This window comes from Balaenoptera physalus (assembly GCF_965194825.1).
Source record: "Balaenoptera physalus genome assembly, chromosome: 15".
NCBI lineage: Eukaryota > Metazoa > Chordata > Mammalia > Artiodactyla > Balaenopteridae > Balaenoptera > Balaenoptera physalus.
Genome location: NC_138894.1, coordinates 36,991,576 through 37,010,208, shown reverse-complemented (window position 1 = coordinate 37,010,208; position 18,633 = coordinate 36,991,576). Strand labels below are relative to the sequence as shown.

The 18,633-nt window shown below is 46.2% G+C and overlaps 1 protein-coding gene and 1 long non-coding RNA gene across 24 annotated transcripts in view; both read left to right on the top strand.

Moving 5' to 3' along the window:
* Nucleotides 1-18,633, top strand: part of DYSF (dysferlin) — a 231,860-nt gene that overhangs the window by 27,823 nt on the left and 185,404 nt on the right. The gene's annotated exons all lie outside the window — the stretch shown is intronic.
* LOC309643987 lies at nt 8,590-17,297 on the top strand. The gene is made up of 2 exons (XR_014254179.1): nt 8,590-14,472; nt 15,023-17,297. It is a non-coding gene; the product is annotated as an uncharacterized lncRNA (long non-coding RNA).

The window sequence follows — 18,633 nt, the reverse complement described above, 5'->3', positions numbered from 1 at the left end:
TGGAAATCAGTTCCTCAAACAGCAATTTGCAGAAGAACTAATTCACAAAGCTTCCCGATTCACCAGAAACTTCCTTCTGATAACTACTTGAATGTAATCTTTGAGTTTTTCAAACATTTATCTCAATTTTGCATTTCTAGCAATTAAAAATTAAATTTTAATTCAACTAAATTTAAACTTACTTTCACAAACATCTGAAGAATTTCAGAAATAATAGAATTTTAGCTTTGTTATCGGAGCCTCGGAGCCAGTGGGGTATGCAGGCTGGAGAGCAGTTTGCTTGGATGCAAGATGCATGAGGGTAAACCCAGTGGAGCAGCGGGAGGGAGGCAGGTACCCACAGGGTGCTTCTGTAAGGCCCTCATGGTTAGACCGCACAGTACGTTCATGCTGCTCATGAAATGTGAGAAAAGAATCCCAGTTAATTAAAAGTATTAAAAAGTCTAACGCTGTAAAAGTAAGAAGCATTTCCAGGAAGTGGCAAGAGCAGCCATGTGACATTTTACGTTCTAAAAGAGAAAAGGGAAAAAAAATCAGTGAATTCAATTTAATGAACATTTTACATAGAACACCTACTCACTACCCTCAAGTTGGCAGTGTCTGGTCAGGAAGCAAATAGGAAGATAACAGGTGTGACGGTGACCGCTGCCATCTGACTGCCCTCGGTTTCAGTGAGGTCCACAGGGTCGTCATGCAGCAGTTCCTTCCTTCCTGGCAGTCCTGGGTGGGCTGTGAACCCACCAAGGGTCTTCCTGGGTCTTCTTCCGAGCAAGGTGCAGCCCAGCCCTCCACAGTCTCCCTCTGTCTCCTCCTCTCCCTCTTCTGAACCTCCATCCTCTGCCTCCACCTGTTTCTAGAGTCCCCTCAATGCCTCACTCATTCTTTACAGCCCCTCACTCGCACCTCTGTCTCCACAGGTCTGTGGTTTTGCTCCTTTTCCTTCCTGGCCCCTCTCCTTTTATTCTTTCTATCCTCTGACTCTCCCCCACTTCCACTCTCTTCTCTTTCCCCAGGGGTTCTGGGATTTTTGATGTTTCTGTGTTTCCCCGAAAACCATTGGCAGTTTTGGGTGACCTCATTGTGCCAGCCTGGGCTGCTGGCCTGGAGTGGGGTCTCGGAATCTCTCAGCAGGGGAACCTCAGGCTGGATACTGTCTCTGGGCCATTCTGCACCCCACCCATCCTGAAGCAACTGCAGGGGTGGATCAACTCCGTGTTGCTAAAATCAGGTTTCAAAGGCATATAAAAGGAAACTTCACTCCTATGGATGGGAGACACTCGTGCAAACCCAGCTAGGCTGGGTCCTGGACTCAGTTGAGTGTCCCAGGCTGCACTCAACAACTTCCTGTTTACTCTGGGCTTCTCAGAAGGACGCTGGAGGGGAAGCTGACCCTGATCCCTGAACAGCTGTTTGACCCCTGGGATGTTCAGCTGAGAAGTTCTCAATCCAGGCTATGAGACGCAATAGCATCATTGGCAGCTTTGACATAACATGCCAGTGCCTGGCCCCGCCTGCAAGTTCTCACTTAATTGATGGGGAGCGGGAACTGTGCATCATTACGAACTCCCAGGTGTCAGGGAGTGAGAACCAGTCGTCTGCACTCCAGACCAGTGCTGCCCGGTAGAACTTTCTGAGATGATGGAACCGTTCCATGTTGGCTAGTGTAACTGAGGAACTGAATCTTAAATTTTATTTAATTTTAATTAATTTAAGTTTGAATAGCTCATGTGCGTGCCTAGTGGCGGCTTACTGTGTTGGACAGCGCAGCTCTAGACTTTTAGAAGAGTGCCCCAACCCTGGGTGCATCTTAGAATGGCCTGGGAGCTTTACAATAGATCAGTGTCTAGGCACACACTGATTAAAGGAGAAGCTGGAGTCGGGTGCAGGCAGCAGCACTTCTTGAAACTGCCCAGTGGAGACCGGTGTGCACCAGGGCATGAGAGCAATGCTGGCGCTTCTGCAAGGAATGGCTCTCAATTTTTTCATGGATTAACTAAGAAATAAATATAATTCTTGCCATAGCTTCTGGATGTGGTTATTGGTAGAAATGATTACCATGCAATAATTATGGGCAAAACGGCACATGGTAAAATTGTTAAGGAAATGAAAAACTGACTGAAGAATCCTGTTGGTAACTGTAAACATTGACCTGAGAGAATCAGGCTTAATAGAACTAATTCCACAAAAGAAAACTCAAGAATGGAAGAGAGCTGTATTTGAGAAAGGTTGATATGAACCGAAAAATGAAAAAACAAACAAACAAAAAACCCTCCCAAAAAACTTTGCACCAAACCTGTGTTGGGAGATTTAAACAGAAAATAATTGTTACCAGTGACAATAATTTCGGTAAAATAAAAATGAAGATTAAAAAAAGAAAGGAGTTTAATTACACTGTATAGAAAATATCTCAACAAATTAAATGGGCTTAATTTAATTTGTTCTGAAAAATGCCTTTCCAGTAGAAATTAATTAATGTATATGTATTTTTAAATTTTTTAATTTAAATGTTTGGTAAATGTAAATATGGGAGCAAAAGTCTCCATGGGGTCAAAATGTCCATCTGTCAAAACACCAGGGTTACGGAATTCCCTGGCCATCTAGTGGTTAGGACTCTGCACTTTCACTGCCGAGGGCCCGGTTTGATCCCACGTCGGGGAACTAAGATGCTACAAGCCTAACGGCCCAGCCAAAAAAACCCCCAAAAAATGAAGCAAAAAAACCACTAGGGTTAAAATGTTACTCACCTTGACCATCATAATTCACTGGCCCCAGGCCTAGCCAGGCCCAGGGTAGGGTGGCCAGATTCAATAGAGAAACATACAGGACACTCAGTTAAGTTTGAATGTCCCAAATGTTGCATGAGACATACTTATATTAAGAGATTACCCATTGTTTATCTGAAAGGTGAACTTAACAGGGAATCCTGTACTTGATCTGGCAGCTCTATTCCAGGGTGGCTGTCCCTCCGCCCCCCCTTCAATCAAGCAGTACAGAAGGAGACCCAGATTTACACCCAGAATCAGCTAGAAGGCACATTACTGCCTTTAAAGAAGCGTTCCCTTAGGCTCTCACAATAGCATTTTCTTTAGAAGAGTGTGATTCACTCTTCTAAAGAGTGAATCGGCGACCTGGTGACTCTATAAAGTGGGGCCTCGAGGGCTCTCTCAGCCACACACAGAGCCTTGCCTGCCTTCACCTGCCCTGCGATTGGGGTTGTCAGTATGGCGTCTGCCACTGACGGGGGCCCAGGAGGCAGCTCGGGTACCTCCCTGGGCACCGCTGCTCCCTGTGTTTCCTCCTCAGCTGCTCCTCCTCCCACCCCGACGTCGGCCCCGTGAGCTGGTCGCGGAATGAGCTGGAATAAATATGGACTTTGGGAAGAGCTAGGGTCCAGACTCAACAACCCTGTGGCCTTGGGCAGGTCCTCAGCTCAGCTCCCTGAGCCTGTTTCCTCCTCCTTAGGGAGTATTAAATCAAGTGCAAAAGCACATCTCAGGGACCTGCCACAGAGGGCTGCTCCCTAAATGGCAGTTCCTTTCGGCACATCACCTTTTCCGTAGCTCCCCTGTGCTGCCCTCCAGCTGCCCCAGTTGCTTGAGTCCCACTGACCCCAGCCCTTTCCCATCAAAGGCTGCTCTCAGCCAGCTGTGGTTTGAAAACGGACTCACTCATTCATACTGAAGTGTTGGTGGCAGCCTGTGGCTTAACGTTTTCTCCTTCTTAGGAACGTAGGCGATGGTGCTTTATTTCCCAGACTCTGCTTAGACCAAAAATGAAAGCGCTAACGGTGAGCCTTTCGGCACCACGATAGGCTGTGAGGAGATGTTTTGGGAACGGTGGGTCTTCCTGACATAGGTGACCATCTTCTGTAGGGCTGTTGCTGACCCTGGAGTAGGTCTTGGTGCCCCCAGGGTGGAGGTAGAGGTTGTCCTGGTGTCTCCTGGGACAACGGGCTTAATCTATTGAGGGAAAGCGGGGGTTGCTAGAAAGGAGCTGAATGTGAGTCTGTCATGTGCAAGAATGTAAGGAAGGTCGGGAGCAGATCTGGCCAGTGGGTGCCTTTGACTCACACCTGGAATGAGTTGATGTGGTCGAGGGGTTCCATCCTGGCAGGGGCAGGTGGTCTTGGTCCCCCAGGTTGTCTACATAGCTGAGCAGGGCAGTGGTGGTGGCTGGCATGAGAGTGAGGGTCAAAGGCTTCTCTCGGGAGCCCCACTTTCAGCAGTGGGTCTCATCCTGGCACTGCCTTGACCTGGACCTTTCTGAACCTCTGTTTCCTCATCAAGACAAAGGCAATCACAGTACCTACAATGCAGAGTTGTTGTATAATGCGTACGTGTCAAATGCCTACCCTGTGCCTGGCACGTTGAAGGTGTCCAGTACATGGGAACTGTTGGTTGTAGCAGGATCCATATAGATGCACATACAGAAACCACACCAGTATGTGAACATTACAGCAAGCGCGTGCCCCGTCTGGACACATGCTGTACCTGATTATGAACACATTCTTTTTTATTTGAAAAAAAACCCCACAAGAGTATAAAAATTATAAATATTTTTATAAGCATAAGGAAGCTCCAGGAGTTCTCTGGTGGTCCATTGGTTAAGACTCTGTGCTTCCACTGCAGGGGCCACGGGTTCAATCCCTGGTCAGGGAACTAAGATCTCGCATGCCACGTGGCACAGCCAAAAAGAATAAAATAAAATAATAAGCGTAAGTAAGCTCCATTTTTAAAAGTTTATAAAGGAAAAAATGCATGTTCCCCTATCCGCTCCTTCCCTTCCCTCCAGTGGTGTCCACTGTTGACCGTTTGGTATATAGCTTCCTCAACTTTCCCGAAGTATCTGCAAGCATCTGTTTATATACAAGTGTATTCATTTACTTACACAAAAATGAGTCATGCCATGTATACTGGTCCCCATCTGGCTTTTTGTCATTTTATCATGAACCGTTTTCCCAGGTCAGTGGATATTGATCAACCCCATTTTCAGTAGTTGTGTTGTATTCCATGGTGTGAGTGCACCATAATTTATCCCACTGTAACCTTATTGACTGGTATGTAGTTTCTTTCCTGGCCTTCCACTGAACATCTTTATCCAAACGTTTTTATGTTCTTATACTATTTTTCCTTTAGGATAAGCCCTTAGAAATGGGATAACATTTTCATCAATTCTGCCAAATTACTTTTCAGAAAAGGTGTCCTGATTTATGTCTACCGACAGTGTAAAAAAAGTGCCCGTCAATGTTTTATTTTTGCTAGTGCCATGGGGGAAAAAAGGTATCTTATCATTTGTGTTTCCTTAATTGCTTGTAAAGTTGAGCATCTTTCCATGTGTTTATTGCCCATTTGTATGTCTTCTTCTGTCAGTTGCCTATCTTAATACTTTGAGGTGCTTGTTTTTTTCTAACTAATTCATGGTAGTTTGTACATTTGGGATCTTTTTAGGAATATTGACCCTCGGTCTATTTTAAGTGTGGATGGTATTTTCTCTCTGCTTGTCGTCTATTCGTTGCTTTGTCCTGGTGTCATTCTTACACAGGAATGGATGTTCCCCCAAATAGGCCCGTGCGCATAGACATTTAAAACGGCAGAGAGGTGGGCTTCCCTGGTAGTGCAGTGGTTGAGAATCCGCCTGCCAATGCAGGGGACACGGGTTCGAGCCCTGGTCTGGGAAGATCCCACATGCCGCGGAGCAACTGGGCCCGTGAGCCACAGCTACTGAGCCTGCGCGTCTGGAGCCTGTGCTCCGCAACAAGAGAGGCCGCGATAGTGAGAGGTCCGCGCACCGCGATGAAGATTGGCCCCCGCTCGCCGCGACTAGAGAAAGACCTGGCACAGAAACGAAGACCCAACACAGCCATAAATAAAAAAAAAAAAAAAAAGAAAAAAAGGCAGAGAGGCAGTTTGCTGTTGTTAGAAATTGGGGAAAGTAGGCCTATGTTCAGCCTCCAGGTTTCAGCAAGCCAGTTGGCAGGCCTCCGGAATCCTTGGGAGGCAGTTTTGAGGCAGAAATACTTATAGTTCACCATCTCATTGTTCTCAGTATCCTCGGAAGCATTGACCATATCCTTATTTTCCAAGGATTTTTATAACTATATTTTGTCCTGGATTCTATCCGGGACATCCCTGGGTTTCGGAATAGTTTTTCTTTTGTCTTTCTCTGGAATGAAGTGGAAAACTATTTAGAGTTACCCTTGGGCAGCCCCTGGAGGATCAGATACTGGCAGGAAGTCTGCCAGAGGCCAGGCGGGCTGGGGTGTGTGTGTGTGTGTGTGTGTGTGTTACGTCTGGCTGTTCTCATTTCCTGCCCCTCACGGCCAGGCACACATGGCTGAAGGGGCCGCAGCTCATAGTGTCTCCTCACCGGTGTCCTTAAACTTCCCCTGAGTGTGTGTGTGTGTGTGTGTGTGTGTGTGTGTGTGTGTGTGTGTGTGTGTGTTTGTCCTGCAAGGTCAGGGGCTATCTGACTTTCCTGTTGTGCTGACTCACTGAATCTAATGAGGAAGGTGCGGCTGAGTCAGTGATGAATGGGTTTGAGTTGTAATACGTATATTTTTAGTTGACATGTCTTTTTCTTAGTTTAAAAGATAAAGAATGAGAAACTGACACATGGAGACCTTTCTAGAGCCTTTTTTGGGAAATAATTTCAAACTCATAGAAAAGTTTCAAAAAAGAAGAACATCCCCACACTTTACTTAGATTCATTTATTGATAATGTTCTATTCCATTTGGTTTATAATATTCTCTCTCTCTTTAGCTCTCTCCTCTCCCTCCGTCCTCCCTTTTTCTCTCCCTCCCATTTGAGGGTAACTTATACTCATCATGGCCCTTTATCCTTAAATACTTCTGTGTATATTTCCAAAGAGCAGGGATATTTTTTTACATAATCACAGTAAGTTACCAACTTCAGTAAATTTAACATGGTTGCCTACTTTAATCTACTGTTTGTATTTTGAGCCTATCAATTGACCAAATTATGTCTTTTATAGCATTTCCCCCAGTATAGATACCCATATTGAATTTCGTCATCATATTTCCATAGCCTCCTTTACTTTGGGACATTTCCACAGTTAGGACAATTTACATTTTTGAATAATACAATACCCCAATTAAAAAAATAGAATATTCCTCATTTTGGGTTTGTCTGATGTCTTTCTCATGATTAGATTCATGATCAGATTCGGTTACTGACTCCTGGCTGGAATCCGTCATAGGTGTGTTGTGTTTATCTCAGGATCTGGAGGTGCGTGGTGTCCCTCGTTGGTGACATTCATTTCAATCACCTGTCAAGGTGTTGTCTGATTTTCCCATTGTGTCTTTACTGTTCTTTTTTTCCTCCTTGAAGTCTGTTAAGAGACACTTTAAGACCCTGCAAACATCCTGCTCCTCATCAAAATGTCCCCCTAGATTTAACATCCACAGGTGACTCTTGCTTGACTGATTCAGTCTTTACCATGAAGGTTGTGAACTGGTTTTCCATTGCCAGCACTCCCTTCACATTTACCAGTCTGGGCTGTGTAAGCCTTTCCTGCAGGAGGCCCTAGTGATGGTGCTTGTCTAACCCCACTGCTGTCATGCCTGGACCTTACCCTGTGCCTGCACTGGTCATCGGCCACCCACAATCTCACTGGAGCCTCCCCCCTTGGCAGGTATGTCATCCAGAGTTGAAAGACCTGTGGGAGTCTCCTCCATCCTTCAAGGACAGAGCTAGAGTCAGGAAGAGGCCTATTCAGGGCCTGGATTATAATGTTAGAAAGTCCTTCCTTCTGTTGAGCCACAGTCTCTCTCCCTGAGATTTTGAGGGTCTCATTTCTATTCTACCATCAGGAGTGACCAAAAATAAATCTTACCTCTTACATACATTATGACAGTCATGATCTAATGTGGCCCTCACTTCAATCTGGTGGGGTAGTATGTGCAGAGGATGGGAAGGTGGTGAGTGGGGTGACATTTACCAAGCACTGTCTATGTCCCAGACACAGTTGGGGGTGTTAGGTATGTGAACTTGGATTTTACAAGAACCCTCTGAAGTGTGCACTATTCCTGTGAAGCTCCAACAGTGCAGGGGTGGTTGTCCATTTTGTGTAACCAGTATCCCCAATACCTACAGTAATTAGGTGCTCACTACATATTTGTCAAATGAAAAAATGACCTTTACAGATGAGAAAACAGGCCTCAGAAAGGTTATGTAGCTTGCGCTCAGCCACAGAGCTGTCGCATGGCAGAGCTGAGGTTCCAGCCCATGTAGGATGACTCGAGAGCTCTTTTTTTTTTTTTATAAATTTATTTATTTGTGGCTGTGTTGGGTCTTTGCTGCTGCGCGTGGGCTTTCTCTAGTTGCGGCGAGCGGGGGCTACTCTTCGTTTTGGTGCGTGGGCTTCCCATTGCGGTGGCTTCTCTTGTTGCAGAGCACGGGCTGTAGGCTCGTGGGCTTCAGTAGTTGTGGCACTCGGGCTCAGTAGTTGTGGCACACGGGCTTAGTTGCTCTGCAGCATGTGGGATCTTCCCGGACCAGGGATTGAACCTATGTCGCCTGCATTGGCAGGCGGATTCTTAACCACTGCGCCACCAGGGAAGCCCCGACTCGAGAGCTCTTATTCTTTATCATTCTATGATAAAATTTATTTTTGGAAGATAGTTGAGAGGAAGAATTTTTCAAAGTGTTGCTATAGGTTGAAAGGTATAGTTTAAAAATGTTGGCAGTGACTCAACATGTGAAGACCGTGGTTGGTGTGTGTGACACCCAGAGTCTGCCACCTGGGGTGTCCCATGAACCAAACAGAGCAAGAACTGTGTCCTGCCAGCCTTCCTGGGCCACCTTCCTTCAGGGTATTTGGGGAGGGGGCTTGTCTTACATTCACTTATTGGTCAGTGTCAGTGTGAGCTGCACCCACTTCTCCCATCTAACTGCTCCCTACCACAGCTCCTAGCACCTGGGGATGTTGTCTTCTCTGGGCTGCTGCACCTCGGCTGCCTCACCCGTTCATTCTTCAGCTCATGGCACCATGGCATATGGGAAGGCCTGGGGTAACCAATGGAGGGTCTGCAGGTATGGAGGCCACTTTCAATGGAAGAGCGTCTCTCTTAGGTCCTTCAGCTATCCCTGCCACAGGCATGGCTGCCTCTCTCTGACTAGCTGGTTTCTCCTGGGGTCTCAGCCAGTTGCCCTGTTGCCAGACCTGTTCCGCACACTGGACCCTTCCCTTCCTCCCTCTCCTCAGGGCCCAGACTTCAAGGGCACCCTCTGAAAGCCCCAAATGCATAGTGTAGACTACTAGACCTCCCAACCTCCTCTTCATAGGAGAGTGTAGCCCATCTACAGAGTACAATTACTGAGCTCTTTAAAATGACCATTCACCCCTGATCTCCCCAACAAAGAACTAGCAGGCTTGTGTTTTAAAATGTAGGTTTTATTATTATTCAGGTATGGTGAGGCCAACAAATCAGGAGATGATTGGCATTGAAAGGATAGTTTGTTACAGTTCCTCAGAGGAGGGGGCACGCTGCACCATGGGGGCCACATGGGGAAGCACCGGGGTCAGTCAGGAGGCAGGGGGAGGGATGGGAAAGCATGGGCAAGAGCCTTTACTGTGGTTTCCTCAGAAAAGAACAGGCAAGGCAGGGTAAGCAGGTTTAGGATTGGCTAGTTTGAATAATTTCAGCAGGCTCTGGAGTGCAGGGGCTATGTGAAGTCATGTGGTACCTGGCCCTGGGGTTTTCAGTGCAGCAGAATGTTGGCTGAGTGTGAGTGCTCAGTAGTGAAGGCGGTGGGGGTGTGGGCTCTGGATTGGTTGGTTTGCATATGAAAGGTGCAGTTGCAGGCGAGTCCTTTATATCTCTAGGAATTGGTTAGCCCTGGGCGGGGCAGCCCCTCCAAAGTGAGCAAAGCCCCAGATATCAAAACATCAAAATATTGAAAATAAAAAGGCATGATTAATACAGCTTGGAATTAGATTTTTTTAAAAAGGTTGAACCAGATCAGATTTATAGCCTGGGCTCTCTTTTCCATGGATGAAGCAAACCAAGGGTCTTTTTGTGTCTTTCATGATGTGCTCATGGGGCTCTGAGGTGTGCCCCTGGTCCAGGATAGGGTCTAAGGCAAGGCTCTTGGAGTCTGGCTCTGTCTGTTATTTGTGTGAAATCAGACAAGTGAAATGCCTTTCCGAGTCCCAATCTCCTCATCTGTAAGGTGGATTGAACTAATACCAGTACCTACCCCACAGGGCTAGTGTCAGTTTTTTTTTTATAAATTTATTTCTTTATGTATTTATTTATGGTTGTGTTGGGTCTTCCTTGCTGCACGTGGGCTTTCTCTAGTTGTGGTGAGTGGGGACTACTCTTCGTTGTGGTGCACGGGCTTCTCGCTGCGGTGGCTTCTCTTGTTGCGGAGCACGGGCTCTAGGCACACGGGCTTCAGTAGTTACGGCACACGGGCTCAGTAGTTGTGGCTCGTGGGCTCTAGAGCACAGGCTCAGTAGTTGTGGCACACAGGCTTAGTTGCTCCACGGCATGTGGGATCTTCCTGGACCAGGGCTCGAACCCGTGTCCCCTGCATTGGCAGGCGGATTCTTAACCACTGCGCCACCAGGGAAGCCCTAGTGTCAGTTTACCCGCTGTGGCAGTTTAACTGCTGAGTGTATGTTAGACACTGTATACATGTAGAGTGTCTAATATACACTCAGTCAGGAGGCAGGTAGCTCTTAGTAGAATGTAAGTTCCATGAGGGCAGGCTCGGTGTTTTGTCTGACATACAAAATAAGTATTTGTTGAATGAATAAATTATAAAATTTAAAAAGTTTTTATGCTTTGTTTTTAAATTTAATTTTTGAGTTAGTAAAAAAATTTAAGGAGTTATAAAAGCAGACTCTATTTTAAAAAATGCAGCAAAAGTTCTCCCTTTGTTCCCCCATCTGCTCAATTCTCATCTTTCTCCCATAGGTAACCATTGTTCTTTGTTTCTTCTGTATCACTCATATTATTGCTTAATCACCAGTATAAATTCTGACTTTCCTCTTTTTTACATAATAGGTAGTATATTTATTTATTAAAATAGATTTTTTTGTATTGTGGTAAAATACACACAACAATTACCATCTTAACCATTTTTAAGTGTATATAGTTTAGTGGCATTAAATACATTCACATTGTTTTATAACCATCACTACCATCCATCCCTGTAACTCTTTTCGTCTGTAAACTGAAGCTCTATACCTATTAAACCATAACTCCCCATTGTCCCCTCCCACAAGCCTCTGGCAAACACCATTACACTTTCTATCTATCTGACCACTCTAAGTAATAAGTAGTATATTATACACACTTTTTTGAACTTTGGTTTTTTACTTAACAATGCATCTTTAAAAAAAAAATCAATATTTTAAAAATTGAAGTATAGTTGATTTATAATGTTGTGTTAATTTCTGCTGTACAGCAAAGTGATTCAGTTATACATATATACATTCTCTTTTTTCCAATATTCTTTTCCATTATGGTTTATCACCGGATGTTGAATATAGTTCTCTGTGCTATACAGTAGGACCTTGTTGTTTATCTATTCTCTCTATACAAGCTTACATCTGCTAACCCCAACCTCCCACTCTACCCATCCCCCAACCCCCTCTGCCTTGGCAACCACCAGTCTATTCTCTATGTTCCTGATTCTGTTTCTGTTTCATAGATAGATTCATTTGTGTCATAGTTTAGACTCCACGATAAGTGATATCATATGGTATTTGTCTTTCTCTTTTTTTACTTACTTCACTTAGTATGATAGTCTCTAGTTGCATCCATGTTGCTGCAAATGGCATTATGTCATTCTTTTTTATGACTGAGTAGTAGTCCATTGTATGCATGTACCAAATCTTCTTTATCCATTCATCTGTTGATGGACATTTGGGTTGTTTCCATGTCTTGGTTATTGTGAATAGTGCTGCTATGAACATAGGGATGCATGTATCTTTTTGAAATATAGTTTTGTCTGGATATATGCCCAGGAGTGGGATTGCTGGATCATATGGTAATTCTATTTTTAGTTTTCTGAGGAACCTCCATACTGTTTTCCACAGTGGCTATACCAAATTACATTCCCACCAACAGTACAGGAGGGGTCCCTTTTCTGCATACCCTCTCCAGAATTTGTTACTTGTAGACTTTTTAATGATGGCCATTCTGACCAGTGTGAGGTGGTACCTCATTGTAGTTTTGATTTGCATTTCTCTAATAATTAGCAATGTTGAGCATCTTTTCATGTGCCCATTGGCCATTTGTATGTCTTCTTTGGAGAAATGTCTATTTAGGTCTTCTGCCCATTTTTCAATTAGTTTTTTTGTTGTTGAGATGTATGAGCTGTTTGTATATTTTGGAAATGACCTTGTTGGTCACATCGTTTGCAAATATTTTCTCCTATTTGTAGGTTGTCTCTTCATTTTGTTTGTGGTTTCCTTTGCTGTGGAAAAGCTTGTGAGTTTGATTAGGTCCATTTGTTTATTTTTGTTTTTATTTCTATTGCCTTGGGAGACTGGCCTAAGAAAACATTGGTACGGTTTATGTCAGAGAAAATTTTGCGTATGATCTCTTGTAGTAGTTTTATGGTGTCATGTCTTATGTTTAAGTCTTTAAGCCATTTTGAGTTTATTTTTGTGTAAGGTGAGAGGGTGTGTTCTAACTTCATTGATTTACATGTGGCTGTCCAACTTTCCCTGCACCACTTGCTGAAGAGACTGTCTTTTTCCCATTGTATAGTCTCGCCTCCTTTGTTGAAGATTAATTGACCATAGGTATGTGGGTTTATTTCTGGGCTCACTATTCTGTTCCATTGATCCATACGCCTAACAATGTATGTTGAAGATTTTCCATACATTATAAATCTACAGTGTCACATTTCCATTATTTTTATAGCTGTACAGTATTCTGTTGTATGTCTATACTTAACTTACCCATTTTCTATGATGGACATTTGGGTTGCCTCTTGTGTTTTGATCTTACAGTGATGTAAAATGTCCAGATGTTTCATTTTAAAATTTTAATTAATTAATTATTAAAATTTTTGTTGGAGTATAGTTAATTTACAATGTTGTGTTAGTTTCAGGTGTACAGCAAAGTGAATCAGTTATACATATACATATATCCACTCTTTTTTAGATTCTTTTCCCATGTATGGCCCGATGTTTTAAAATAAAATTGTTTAGATTTCTTTGTGCTTTGTTAAAATCAACTTACTTGGCCACCTTAATTCGAACCCTCCCACTTAAGGCTTAGACTTGGCGCGGTCACCGCCTCCCATTTCTGATAGGACAGCAACTTCCTGGATGATGAATTTGGGAACCAGCTCTTTTTCCACGAGGCAGAATGTGTGCCTTGTCAACATGGAAGCAGCTTTGACCTTGCACTCCCTCCCCCGTGCTAATTCCTGACCTGGCTTTCTGTCTTTGGGATGGCAGCGCTCTTTCGGACCCCACACTTCCCTTGCCCTCACATTCCAGTGGCTTGGGAACACAGCACAGCCAAGAGGGATGACCAGGTCTTGGGAGGCTGGGCAGCGCATTTTTCTAACAGTAGGCTGCCGAGGCCCACAGGGTTTCCTTCCAGCCCACCAGGCTCCACATACACTCAGAGCTCGCTCCCAGGCAGCCCGTGCAGGACCGCCCCCCAGGCCCGTCCTTGCCTCATTTGACTGCTACTGAATCCTGCCTGCCACACTGGGCCACTGGTTGGTACCCACCGTGTGCAGCATCCCTGATGTGCAGAAGGCCGGGGCGCCCTAGGGTCTGTGTCTCAGCCTTGGTCTCAGGATGGGATGGGTCTCCTCAAGGGTCTGGACCCTCCCAGGCCCGAGCCCCCTGAATAACACCACATCTTCTCCTTCCTCCGTGAAATGAATGAATGAAAAGTGGCCGTCAGGGTTTCCGATCGCGGTCAAGCCTCAGATCCGTCCCCCTTCCCTCCCTCCTCCTGCCTCCCTCCTCCTCCCCGCAGTTCGGCGGGGCTGCCCACACAGGGGAGGCTCTGCCTCTCTCGGACTCGGGAGCGTGAGCCCACAGCCTGCTCCTTAGGCTTAGGAATAGGCAGCCTGCTTCCAGCCTTACCTCCTAGCGGAGTGGAGGCCTATGAAGCCGCTCAGGCCCTCGGAGGGACTGACCTCAGGGCCTATGCAGGGGTGGCAAGTGGGGGTATTTCATGGCCCAGAAAGACGTTTAAGGGAGGAAGTAACAAGCAATCCTGCTGGCCGCGGTTCCTCCCGCCCGGAGGTGCCTGGGCTGGCAGGGGTGGGGCCGGCGCTTCCTCTTGCATTTCCTCCCATTGTTCCCGCCCCGCTTCCGGGAATTCTCCCTGACGGCGGCCTGGGCGGGCGGGATGCCGGCGAGGGAGGAGAGCCGGCTGCGCTCTGCGCCCTGACCCGCCGCGCTCTGGCCGCGGCCTCCAGGGTCCGGAACTGGGGGCCCGCCGGCAAACTAGCTGTCTGCACCGCCAGGTCTGCCATCCCTCCGCTCCCCTGCCGGCCCTGCGTCCCGCCGCCCCAGGCTGAAGCCTCAGAATTGCCAGGAATTGCCGCTGGGAATCTGGGGGCCAAGTCTGTCAACCAACAAATAATGCAGGAGGCTGCAAATAAGAAAACAGTTTCTTTGGGATTTTAAGAATTGCAATTCGGGAGACGCAAATTCGGGTACCTGTGAAAGTATTGGGAGAAAGAGGGGCTTATAAAGACAAAAAGCCAGGAGGTTGTTAAAAGTTGCCTGGCGAGAATTGTGATAGGATCTGAAAGTATTTGTGCTTAAAGAATCACAGGTTGTTTTAGGGTAGGGGTCTATAAGTAGATAGACTCTCCTGAGTTATTTTAGGGAAAGGGTCCGATAAATATCTGGAGTTTCGGGCAGGTGTTCTGGATGACTTCATCAGGTCAAAAGGTCAGATTCCATCCAGGCTGAGACATATATAAGTCGCACTTCATTAATGGCCTCCCAGCTCCATTTTATAGAGCTCTCTTACGAATACCGACTCTATTTTGATTTTCCTTTCACAAGTTCTAGGGCAGGATCCACCATCAACCTGCTCAAGCAAGTCCCTCCGTTCTGCTGCCCCAGTTTCACAGTGTCGCATTGTTACCCAGAAACTGGGTTTGCCTCTTGGTGGGTGTCGAGCTAAAAGACACAACCAAGTCAAAGACCGGGAGAAGGAAGGATTTATTACTTGCAGCAAGTAAGGAGAACTTTGGGGACCCTTCCCAAAGCAGTGTCTCCCCGGAACAGCAAAATTGGGGAAGTTTTAAGCTATGGGTATATGCATATTCGAGAAGGGGCTTGGGCAGTAGGCAGAGTCCAAGCTTTAGTTGACTGAAGGCATGAAGGTCAGAAAAGGTCAACGTCACCATGTCTTAGATTCCAGCTGATCTGGTGGTTGAGTGCCTCAGGGGGGATTTAAATTCTGAACAAACAGCTCAAGAAAGTGCTTTAGGCTAGTCTTTGCCATTTAAATAGAACTGGGAGTCTTCACAACTGGTTTGTTATCTTTGCTATTGTTACTTTTGCCTTGATAAGTTTGTCCTTTCTGTTCTCTTAAGATCATTATTACTGAGATCTATTCAAGGACTAGCACTGTGGCCAGGATTAGATCACAAAATGGTTTAGGCCAAAAATGGCTTCTCTTATGTCAAGGAGGCCATGCCTGCTTCTCTTTCTCTGGGGACCCCCTACCCCATCTGCTTACAGCATGGATTCAGGGGTTCTCTGCACCTACTGTCTGCTTTTTTTGACGTTGCCCAGGTCCTAAGGACACTTCAGTCAACACACTGATGACAGGGGCCTTCCTCTCACTGGCTCTGGGATGGAGACTCTCCAGGTGGCCCAGTTTAGTGAGCTACGGTACAAGCCTGCTCTGTTCTGCAAAGGACTATAACACAAACCAGTCCAAATTCTAGAAAATTCGATTCCTAGCATCATGAGGGGTGTTAGAACCCTGGAATGAATATTAGCAAACATCTCTCCCTTTAGTCCTATTAAAAAACAAAATTCAACTAAGTAAATTTGAAGATCTAATTGGTTTTTTATTCAATGAGTTATGAATCTGGCAGCGTCCCATCTAGCAACTAGAAAGGCACTCCAAGGGGTTGTGCAAAATGGAAGATTTTATAGGCAGAAGGAGGGTGGGGCAAGAAGGTATTAACAAAAGAATATGAAGGGTTATTTTTAAGTCAGGACATCAACTTTTTTGGGTGGGGAACTGACTGGCAAGGGTTTATCATGCAGATTGCCTCGTCTTCTTCTGGGTGGGGTGGGAGTGGGGTGGAGATAGCCCACACGACAGATGACCTTTCTGGTGCTTGACCAGAACATTCTAGACTGGCCTATTAAGATTACATTTCTGGGAAAGGTTGTAACTGCGATTAGACCCGGTATTAAATCTAGGTTTGGGATTGGCCTCGGCCTGCAGCGGCTTGAAGCAGGATTTTGGTTCCCTAGCCAGAGATTGAAGTCAGGCCGCGGCGGTGAGAGCGCTGAATCCTAGCCACTAGACCACCAGGGACAGCGGCCAGTGACAAGGCCCTGGACCGTTGGCTTTGTAGAAGTGAATTTCCACAAAGAGGCAGACAGTAGTGAAATAAGCAAAGTGTTTATTAGGAGGAAAAAGAGTACATGTGAAAAGACTCACAGGGGCGGGCTCAGAGAGCCGCGCCCTCGTGGTAGTTTGAATCACTTTTATGGGGCATTTCGTCCAGGTTTCCTCTGGCCAATCATCTTGCTTTGCCCAGCTCTGTGTCCGTATTTGGTTTAACTCAGGGTCCTCCTCTGTGTGTGTGCGCATCTCTCAGCCAAGTTGGATTCTAGTGAAGAGGCCTATACGTAGGTTGACATCACCTACTATGTGGTGGCGCCCCTCCCTTTTTGACCCCTGAGGAGCCTTTCTGCGAATGTGTAGTCGGGAAGGCCCCCTTGACCTAGAGAATGAAAAAATGTGGTCTCTTTGTCTCTTATCTGGGCAGGGCTCAGCTCCTCTCTGCCCCTGCCATTACTGTTATCTTAAAGTGTCCACGGGAGGCAAAGTCCAGCTATTTACCTTGTTCCTGTTATTTCTATCTGGAAGTGTAAAGAGGAGGCTAGCTGTAAATGTCTAACCTGAAGCCCATCTATCTCCTGCCTCACACCTTTTGGCAATTGTGAATAATGCTGTTATGAACTTGGGTGTACAAATATCTCTTTGAGTCCCTGATTTCAATTCTTTTGGGTATTTACCCAGAAGTGGAATTGCCAAATCATATGGTAATTCTATATTTATTTATTAAAAGCTTTGTAGTGTTTTTTTTTGAATTGTATTTATTTTTGGCTGTGTTGGGTCTTCGTTGCTGCGCGTGGGCTTTCTCTAGTTGTGGTGAGTGGGGGCTACTCTTCGTTGCGGTGCGCGGGCTGTAGGCACGGGCTTCAGTAGTTGCAGCATGTGGGCTCAGGAGTTGCAGCGTGTGGGCTCAGTAGCTGTGGCTCGCGGGCTTAGTTGCTCCGCAGCATGTGGGATCTTCCTGGACCAGGGCTTGAACCCATGTCCCCTGCATTGGCAGGCAGATTCTTAACCACTGCGCCACCAGGGAAGTCCTGGTAATTCTATATTTAATTTTTTTGAGGAACCGCCATGCTGTTTTCCATTCCAACCAATGATGTGCAAGGGTTTCAATTTCTCAACATCCTCGTGAGCATTTGTTTTCTGTTTTCTGATAGTAGTCATGGATGTGAAGTGGTACCTCAGTGTGAGCAGCCAGTTTTAATAATCAGCCCATTAGGTCAAGATGGAAGTTTTATTTCATCAGTAATAAAAACTCATATTCAAATCAGTTGTTACAGAGACCAGAAAAAGGAAGGTCCCAGATAATAGGTGTGCTATTTATCCAGCAGAAAAACAAAAAATTAACAAGCAAATGATGAGAGTACACCTGTGGCTGGTCACTGTTTGTGTCCTGAAAGTAACGTGCAGGAAGCACACCCAAGTCCGATGTAGGCACTGGGCAACAGTTCTGGTTGACACAGGCCACTCGCTGCCCTGATTTCCTACCGCTGCTGCAGGAGGCAGTTTGCTCACTTTTTAGCTTAGGGACACAAACTTTTTCCTTGGCACTCTTTGAAGGGTACCTTCACTGAACATCAGGTGGTGACCTTCTCTTTCCTAAGAGCCCATCCATCTATGGGCCCCCTTCCCTCAGTCAGAGGTGCGGCCTCAGGTGTGTGTGGGGTGATAGTCTCTTGGGAGTGGGGCATGCCTCCCCTGCCCCAATTTTCCTTTCTCCCTGTCCCTGAAGATAGGAAGGTCTGTGTGTTTTTCGTTTATCGTCATTGCTGGCTGAGCTCTGGGAAAGCAGTGTAGATGGTCTGTGTAGCTGTGGGTCAGGAGAGCTGCTGAGGCAGAGGAGGATGCAGATGCAGTGGCGGCGAAACCGCCCCTGCTTTCAGGAGATGCTGCTCTGGTGCACTGTTCAGGTCTGATGGGCAAAACAACCCAGGCAGATGGGGTGTCAGGGCTGGGCCTCTGGGGGGGGGGGAGCGGGGCAGAAGGGGTCAAAGTTGACCTTGGGGGATAGTGTCTCTTGTCCTTCTCATGCAGGGAGAGGGGCCTGGTCTTCCAGGGATGGTGATGGGGTAACTGGGGGCAGGGC